General features: G+C 36.5%; 1 pseudogene; it reads right to left on the reverse strand.

Annotated features, from left to right (window-relative positions):
* The window catches only part of LOC124887754, a 79,175-nt pseudogene extending 70,996 nt beyond the window's left edge, over window positions 1-8,179 (reverse strand).
* Between the last annotated feature and the right edge of the window lie 367 nt (window positions 8,180-8,546).

Below are 8,546 nucleotides of genomic sequence, written 5' to 3' on the forward strand. Positions count from 1 at the left end.
TCATGTATTTTTGTTGTACTATGGAATGCTCATGAAATTAGAACCATGCAAGTATGTACATGTTATATGTATTATATTTGATGTTCAAGAATATGATAACCATGTGTAGTATGAAATCCCCTACTTATGATATTGTAAATTGTTGATTCTATTCTCACGATCAAGTCAGTCATGTGTGTTAGTTTCTTTCCATCGAGTCCTGGGGGTACTTGTACCCGAAAAATATAGTTGTATGCCTAGAGCCTTGTCATGTTTTCAGGATACTCTCATTCAAGCCATGATCTATAGAAATCATTCAATAATGTGACTTAGGAAAACCCAGTAATCTCACTAATCTCAGTGCTCAGTAACCTCAGCAACCTCAGTATTAACAGTTAATCTCAGTAACTTCTATACTCTCAATCAGTCCTCAGAACTCAGTACATTTCGTCAGTCATCGGAATCCAATAAACTCATTTTAGCTCCGCTAAACAATCCTACTTACATCAGTTCAGTTCAACTAATCAGTTTAGTGTCTTTCAGTTGGGAATAGGATTCAGCACCGAGTGAACTAAGGATGGGGATTCACCTGCCACAGTCAGAGGGGGAGATTCCTAAAAGCAATCCTTGCATTCCAGAACTACGTAGCCAGCGTAGGTTGAGATGTCCCTACCCATAGGTCTAATGCATCTCTTTTGAGTTTACCTGATAGGAGGTCAGACAGAATGAGCTCCCAAAATACAATAAGGTTACTCACCTGTTGTCTCTACCCATGGCACAGTATTGAAACCCTTCCAATCAAGGAAAAGATTGGACCCCACCAGTTCAGTTTTGGGGAATGTCAGTTAGATGATTACCTCCCATATATCAGTTTCAATAATAGACTCAGATTGTTCTTCAGAATATCAGGACTGTTAGATTCAGTTAACTCAAATACAATATGAAACTCAGCTAGTTCCATCATATTTAGGACTGTAAGATACAGTCACTTATGTTATCATTACTACCAGTTCTCTGAACTCATATTACCAGTATCTATCTTCATGACCGTCAGATACGGTCAAGCATTTTAGTTCATCATATTCATGGCTGCTAGATACAGTTAATTAGATTAATACTTTATAATTAGACTGTCAGATACAGTCGACCAGACCAGTCCTTCATAATCAGGATTGTCATACACAATTATTTATGTATCAGTAACATAGCACTAGTCCCTCTGTATTTAGTAATACAATATCAGTTCCTCGCTTATTAGTGATTTATATACTTAGTATTCAGTTTTAGGACTGTTACACACAGTCAAACAGACCATTTTTTCATAATTCGAACTATCAAAATAGTCATTCATCTATGCAGTACCTTAGTGTCAGTAAAGTCATGATGTTAGTATTCAAACTCAATATTCAGTATCATCACGAGTTCAGTTATAGTTTCTCATGTATGTATGTATTCTCACATTTATATCAGTCGGCATTGTTAATGCATATACCCCTTTGCATTTAGCCTACCTCACTCTTATACTCAGTACATTCAGTCGTACTGACGCATTTGCACTATGGTGCTTTCTCTTATATTACACCATAGGTTCAGAGGCATGAGCTCCAGATCAGCTGTAGATTCCAGTATCAGCAGCCAGAGTTAAAAGTAAGTCCTCATATTTCGAGGACGTGATAATTTCATTAATAATTCAGTTTTTAGTTTATTTCAGTTATTTTGGGTATTTCATACCCACTCAAATGTTATATTTTTATCAGATTTGAACCTTACGGCCTTTCAGCCTTTATTTTCGCATTTATCCAGTATATTATGTAGTGTACAGGTATAGGTATCAGCCATGGGTTAGCTTGTGGTCTTTTGGGGTCATGAGCATCGTGTAGCATTTTGGTTCAGAAAATTGGGGTGTTACACCAATCCATCCCCAAGTTTGCATCAGAATTTATTATATCAAATTCTATCAGATCCACCAATATCTCTCGACCAGATATAGATACCACACAACCCCTATAGACCCTTCTAGCCACAACGAAATCACCCATTAGGGTAGACACAAAAAAGATCTAAAACAAACTCGAGATCAAAACCAAAGTGAACAACCAGATATGGGGTCACATAAGAATGAATAGACCCTAGATCAAGAAGACAATACACAACACAAGAGAAAAGTTTTAATGTACCAGTTAAAATATCAAGAGATGACTCAAATTCCTAACGAGTGGCAAGAGCATAAAGACGGTTCTAATTAGTGTTGGTACTAGAAGTAGCACCCTTTCACGCAGGCGCTGAAGAAGTAGAAACTCAAACCTTATTAGCTCTGGTAGCAATATTTCCTGGAGGATATTTTTTCTTAAAATGGCTAGGCTGGCCACATCTGAAACACTTATTCCTCCCCCATCATAAAATCCACAGTGTAACTACCCACAAAATCTGCAAGAAGGATATGATAAAGCTGACTAAGCCCCACTAGCCTGAGATTGGGCACCCTGGATCTTAAACCCACTATCATCCTGAAAGCAACAATCACCAGATGGCATACGATATGGAGCACTAGTCGTAAAATATGAACTCGAGTTTCCCAAGTCTTGTTCTTTCTCCATTGCCTACAATCTCTACCACTGTTATACTGGCCTCTACCCTTCTCTAAATATCTAAACTTTTTATTCTATCTTTTCTCTACTTTGGCTTGCTTTTTTTCCTCATCCTCAACTTATTGCATATACACCACCATCCTAGAGATATCCATGTTATTATTCAACATTGCTGCCTTACACTCTAGTATTAAGTCCCAAAACAGGCCCAAATCAAACTTCCTCATCCTATCCCTCATACTAGATATCAACTCCGGAGTATAACGATACAGCTAGTGGAATTTTAAAGCGTACTCCTTCACACTCATCCTCTTCTACCTCAGATTCACAAACTTTTTGGCCTTAGCCTCCTCAACTCCTAAGGAAAGAAATAATTAAGAAAAGTAATAAAAAATTCCTCCCACATAGCTTGTTCAACATTATCACCCCTCGACTGCTCTCACTCCCTCTACCACTGATATGATATATCTTTCAATAGATATGCAGATAACTCCACACTCTTTATATCAATCAAATGCATCACCCTGAACATATTTTCATCTTGTCAGCTAACCCCTGAGGATCCTCCTTAACCTTAGAGCCTGTGAAAGTCAGAGGATTCAACCTCATGAACTGGCCAACTTTAGTAACCTCAGAAGATGGAGCAACAGAACTAACACAATAAGGCTGATGAGATTGAGGAGTCACCAATCGAGTTAGTAGATGAATAGATTAATGGAATTCAACATTGGAAATGTCTCCTTAGTACGGTGGGGCATGGACATTATCAGTTTGAGGAGGACTGGTAAGGACTGCTAAAACTCTATGAGGGGCAGTACAGTTAAGAGCAGGGACCCTAGATTGGGTCTATACTCTATAAGTAGAATGAATTCCATCCATATTATCCTCGGGTGGGATAAAGGAGTTCCACGAGCATCAGATCTTCAAGGAGGCATGATATGAAATGTAAATAAATAAAATTAGAGGAGATTTCAAGACCTTAGACTCTATAGCCTAAAAATAGATCACAAGAAAGGGAACCATTCTTAAAGCCTCGTAGCCTCTCTCTTATAAATGTGGCATACTGCACACCAATTAAAGAGACTCTACTTGACATGACATTTTTGACACCCACTATCCATGAACCTAGCCTCTAGGACTAAGCTTGTCACAACCCGAACCAGGGACTGGCCATGACTAGCATCTCAAGTCCGCCGAGGACCAGATACCAGTCTCTTTACCCAGTCAACCAGAACATAATACAACTAGCAACGAATTAATTCTGAACATATAACATGATAGGTAACTCAACTAACTCAGAAAAAATCTAATAATCTCAACAACCATCCCAATCCACAGTAATACATAATCCTCTAAGATACCAACATCAATCTAAGTTGGGACATGCTCCCAACGATAGTAAAAAAAAATGAAAAGATAGTCTATCCTATAGCAAAACCAAAAACATAAAATGGGGGTCTTTCAAAAAATAAAAGTTCACCACTTCAAGATAACTCATGATTAATCCAGAAACCACCTAATCACTGCACTAAATAAGAAAAAAAATTCTCCATTCCTTACATAGCATGGGGATACAGCATCCGAAGATGGTTAGCAGGGTGAACGCTAGCATGTAACTCAGGGAAGGAATAAAATAATGCCATGATCAAGTTAGCCCAAACCCATTCAAAAACTAATGCACACAATCATATATATATATATATATATAATATTGGGATAGGGAACAAGACTTAGCATGAAAGTTAATACATTAGCTTGGATTGTGTAGCTCTAACCGTCCTAAGGGCACCCATGGGCTATACGGGTTCAGCTCTCCCTACTGAAAGAGTCCCAATGCATTTTAGCCACATGAACTAGGAAAATTTAATGATGAGATAGGGATACCTCATTCCCAATCAATCTAATATATATAATGTGAACTATGCATACAATCATATAGACCCTACACCGACAAATATGATTTTCAGTACCGGTCCCCCTAGGACCTCCACCTTTTATGACAAGCTACACACCCCCCTTAAGCCTAACTAAAATAAGTTTCACATAAACCATCAATTTAACCAAGGAATTATCCATTAAAGAATCAACCATAGGTATCATCATGCCATTGTGCTTGTAAGCTTAGAATTATGTCATACTAATTCCATCAACCTGGGGGAATTCCATGACCCCCTTTTTTCATTAAATCAAATTTAAAGTAAAAAACATAGCTAACAAGGCCTTCAAAATCCTTTTTATCCATTTAACCATTTATGCAATGCCATAGTTTAAGGAAGTAAGCCAAATTGTGTGATTAACCATGTTTCAAATCCAATTCTGTAAGTGGGTTGAGAGAACACAATTTCCAAAACCAAGTTCCAAACCAAAATCTTCAAATTGGGGGAATACCTTGATCCCCTTTCAAATTCCCATACCCATGCACCCAAATAGTTCAAATACCATTGATAAAGCATAAGCAATGCATATAAAATCATGGGAATCCATTTCAAGTAACATTTATTCCAAATCCCTCAACCCAAATCAAAATCCATATTCAAATCCACATAGAGAACTATTTAAACACGTGCTTTAAGTAAAATAAGTTTAAGGGGAGAGTAATATGACTGAAAGTATCACAATCATGGAGAGAAATCACCACTTGGAAACTCTAAATGATCAACCTTGAGAAACCCTAGTTTATTTTTTACTTAGAAATTTGATAGAGTTTAAGAGCGTGTTTGATTATGTTTTTGGATGAATGAGGTCCCAAAAAGGTTTTAAGGTTGTGGTTCACAATTGGGGGAAAAAGAAAAATGTCCAAAGTACCCTTAATGAAACACTATAAATTTTTTGCCTAGCCATTACAGGTCACCCTATGACTCGTAATGACTGACTATGAGTCATCCATAACTCGTTGTCCGGGCAGTGTCCCAAGGCACCCCACTGTTAACCCTACGATTTGTACTGGTTTGGATACGAGAAGCACCCTACTACCCGTAAAGAGTCATTACAACTCATGATATCCCATCCATATTCACAATACAAAATTAGGCAACCCTCACTGTTCACCCTATGACTCAAGCCCTGCAACTCGTAAGGAGACTATATGACTCGTTAAGTGAGTCGTAGTCTAAGCAATAAGCTCAAAACTCAAGAAATTTTTAAGGGCCAAAATTTTGGGGTGTTATAGTTGATGGGCGAGAAACAAATACGGATTGATGAATGCTATAAAGTTGTACCTATCATTATATGGACTTTCCAACTCTACACCCTTGCATAAAAAATCTCTATCACAAGCTAGATGTATCTAAATGACAAGCTGCTTATGGCATCTAAAAGTAAACTTCCATAGTTGAAATATATTTAAAATTAAGTCTTAAATCCAATTGTACATGCAAAATCATTTTGAAATTGATCTATCTTGTCAAGCTTGTTCTTCATCTTTGTGCACTCTTGCAAGAGATTGTAGTTCCCTAGTTAAAAGTATCTGAATTGAGAATCGCTTGTTCCAACAAGTATAGAACTCAAAAGTTTATCATATATCAAAATTTTAAATAAAATAGGTTTTGAATTTATTAGATTAATTTGTAAAGTAATTCCCATAGCTAACTTGTTTGCTTTGTTACTTTAAGCAGTTGTAGTTAAAAATTCATAATTCAACGTAGGAGCCATTGAATCATAAGACACTTTTTCATTGTGAAGAGGTATCCAATAATTTTAACATGAATAAAAGTTATGATCAAAATCTTTACAAATGTACATAGATATGCCATTGAAGCTAGCTCAGATTTTGCCTTGCTTGACTTTTCTTCTTTGTGCGTCTATGGCAAATTCAATGGTATAAAATCTAATTCACGTGCTATCTATGCTACTTCAAATAGTTATTGTGATGATCAAGCAATGGCAAAAACTCTTTTTTTTCAACTCACGTGACTGAACCTAGAGTAAATACTCCAAGCTGCCTACGCACCTCGGTGAAGAGGATCAAGTCATCACGTAGTTTAGGAATATAAGTTACATTTTTTTCATCCTAAGTATTGCCTAGTCCACCTCCTTAGAGTTTTTCAACCTAGTGGAGTTTTTTTTTCTAATCTTTGTTTTGTCCTAATTTTTGCTTAGGTCGCCTCTTTTGAGGTTTTCAATCTAACAGACTATTTTTTTCATTATTGTTTTGTGTCCTAATTTTTGTTTAGGCTACCTCTTTTAAGATTTTTAAGCTAACAGGCTATTTTTGAGACGTACACAGTTTATACTCTTGTGGGCCAAGATTAATATGCAGTTTAAGCTCATTCCTTAAGGAATGTACGCGACCTTCATGGGAACTATTGATTTAGAAACTTGCTATAGATTGAACCAACTCTTAAACTATCTTGGTCGATAAGTTTATAAGTACCACTTAAATATACTTCTTTCACAACATATGGCCTATCCCATTTTGATGTAAACTTTTTACCATGTTGATTATTATAAGTCTTCAAAGTGCTAAGACCATGTCTCCAACTTGATATGATCATGGTCACACCCTCTTGTTAAAATCTCTATCAAGTCAAGCTTGATAACACTCCAACTTTTTTTATGCTTCTAATATCTTCTCGTTCGATGCCTCTAACTCTGCTAGATGAAATTGAGCATTATTTTTAGTTGTAAGTCCTTCTTGTATTGCAATTTGAAATGATGGAATTTGTTGATTTAATGGAAGGACTGCTTCTATGCCATATACTAATAAATATGGATTCACTTGCATAGCAGCTTTTAAAGGTTGTACGATATGCCCACAAAGATTCCCCGATCCACTCATTCTTGTCCCCTTTATATTTTACAACTTTCTTCAACAGGTTACCAAGTGTCTTGTTAAAAGCTTTGACAAGACCATTAGCAGGTGCATTGTACTTTGAAGACTTGTGTTTCTTAAAATTGAACTTCTGGCATAAAGTCCTTGGTATGTCATACCTAAAAGCTATGTTTTACTTAATGAAATTAATAATATTTTTCTTTTTCACTTCTTTTAATGGAAAAACTTCAGGGCATATTGAGAAAAATTCACTAGCAGCTAAGATGTACATTTTTCCTTTGATGACTTTGGAAAAGGTCCAACAATATCAAGTCCTCACGCATCAAAAGTCCATGAAGATATAGTTAGATTAAGAGGCTCTTGAGACCGATGGATGTAATTAGCATGGAATTGACACACTCGACACCTTTTGGCATGCTCTAGATAGTCCATCATCATTGTTGGCCAATAGTAGCCCATCATCTTGATGCAAAAATAAAGTTTAGGCCCTGATTGGTGTCCTCCAAATATGTAAGTGCTTCCTTCCTTATTTGTTGAGCATCTTCTTTTTTAATATCCCATAGGAATAATCCCTCATAAGAACTATGGAATAATATTCCCTCGTGGAAGATATGCCTACTCTTTTTCGTAGATCCTCAAGTAGCCTTCCATGTTTGAGAAACTCAATCAGTGGGTTTTTCAAATTTTTTTATTCAATCATTCTAATAGATGTATGGTGTATTTCATTTATTTGAAGATCGAGACAACCAAAAATAAGCCACCAATGACATACTTGCTCTTTTGTCGACTCATCCTCTCTGAGTGCCATCATTGTGGCTAAGCTAGCAAGAGCATCCGCCATGCAATTTTCTTCTCTTGGGACGTGGTTTAGGAACACTTGATCAAACCTTTCAAGCAAAAAAATAGCATATTGGTGATATGGTAAAAGATTTTTCTTCCTCACCTTGTAACGCCCAAAGAGTTGATTTATGATCAACTTAAATTCAGCATAGATATCCAACTATGAAATCTCTACATCTGATGTATTTTAATGCCAAAAATTAAAGCTTAGTACTCTGCAGTATTATTGGAACATGCTTCACCCAAAACAAATAAAAATGGGAAGTTTAGTCTTTCTGGTGATATCAACACAAAGCCTGCCCTTGCACCATCTCGAGTCCAGACCCATTAAAGAGAATTATCTGTGTCGGTAGTTCTTTAGTAAATAA

This window comes from Capsicum annuum, chromosome 10 (genome assembly GCF_002878395.1).
Source record: "Capsicum annuum cultivar UCD-10X-F1 chromosome 10, UCD10Xv1.1, whole genome shotgun sequence".
NCBI classification, from domain to species: domain Eukaryota; kingdom Viridiplantae; phylum Streptophyta; class Magnoliopsida; order Solanales; family Solanaceae; genus Capsicum; species Capsicum annuum.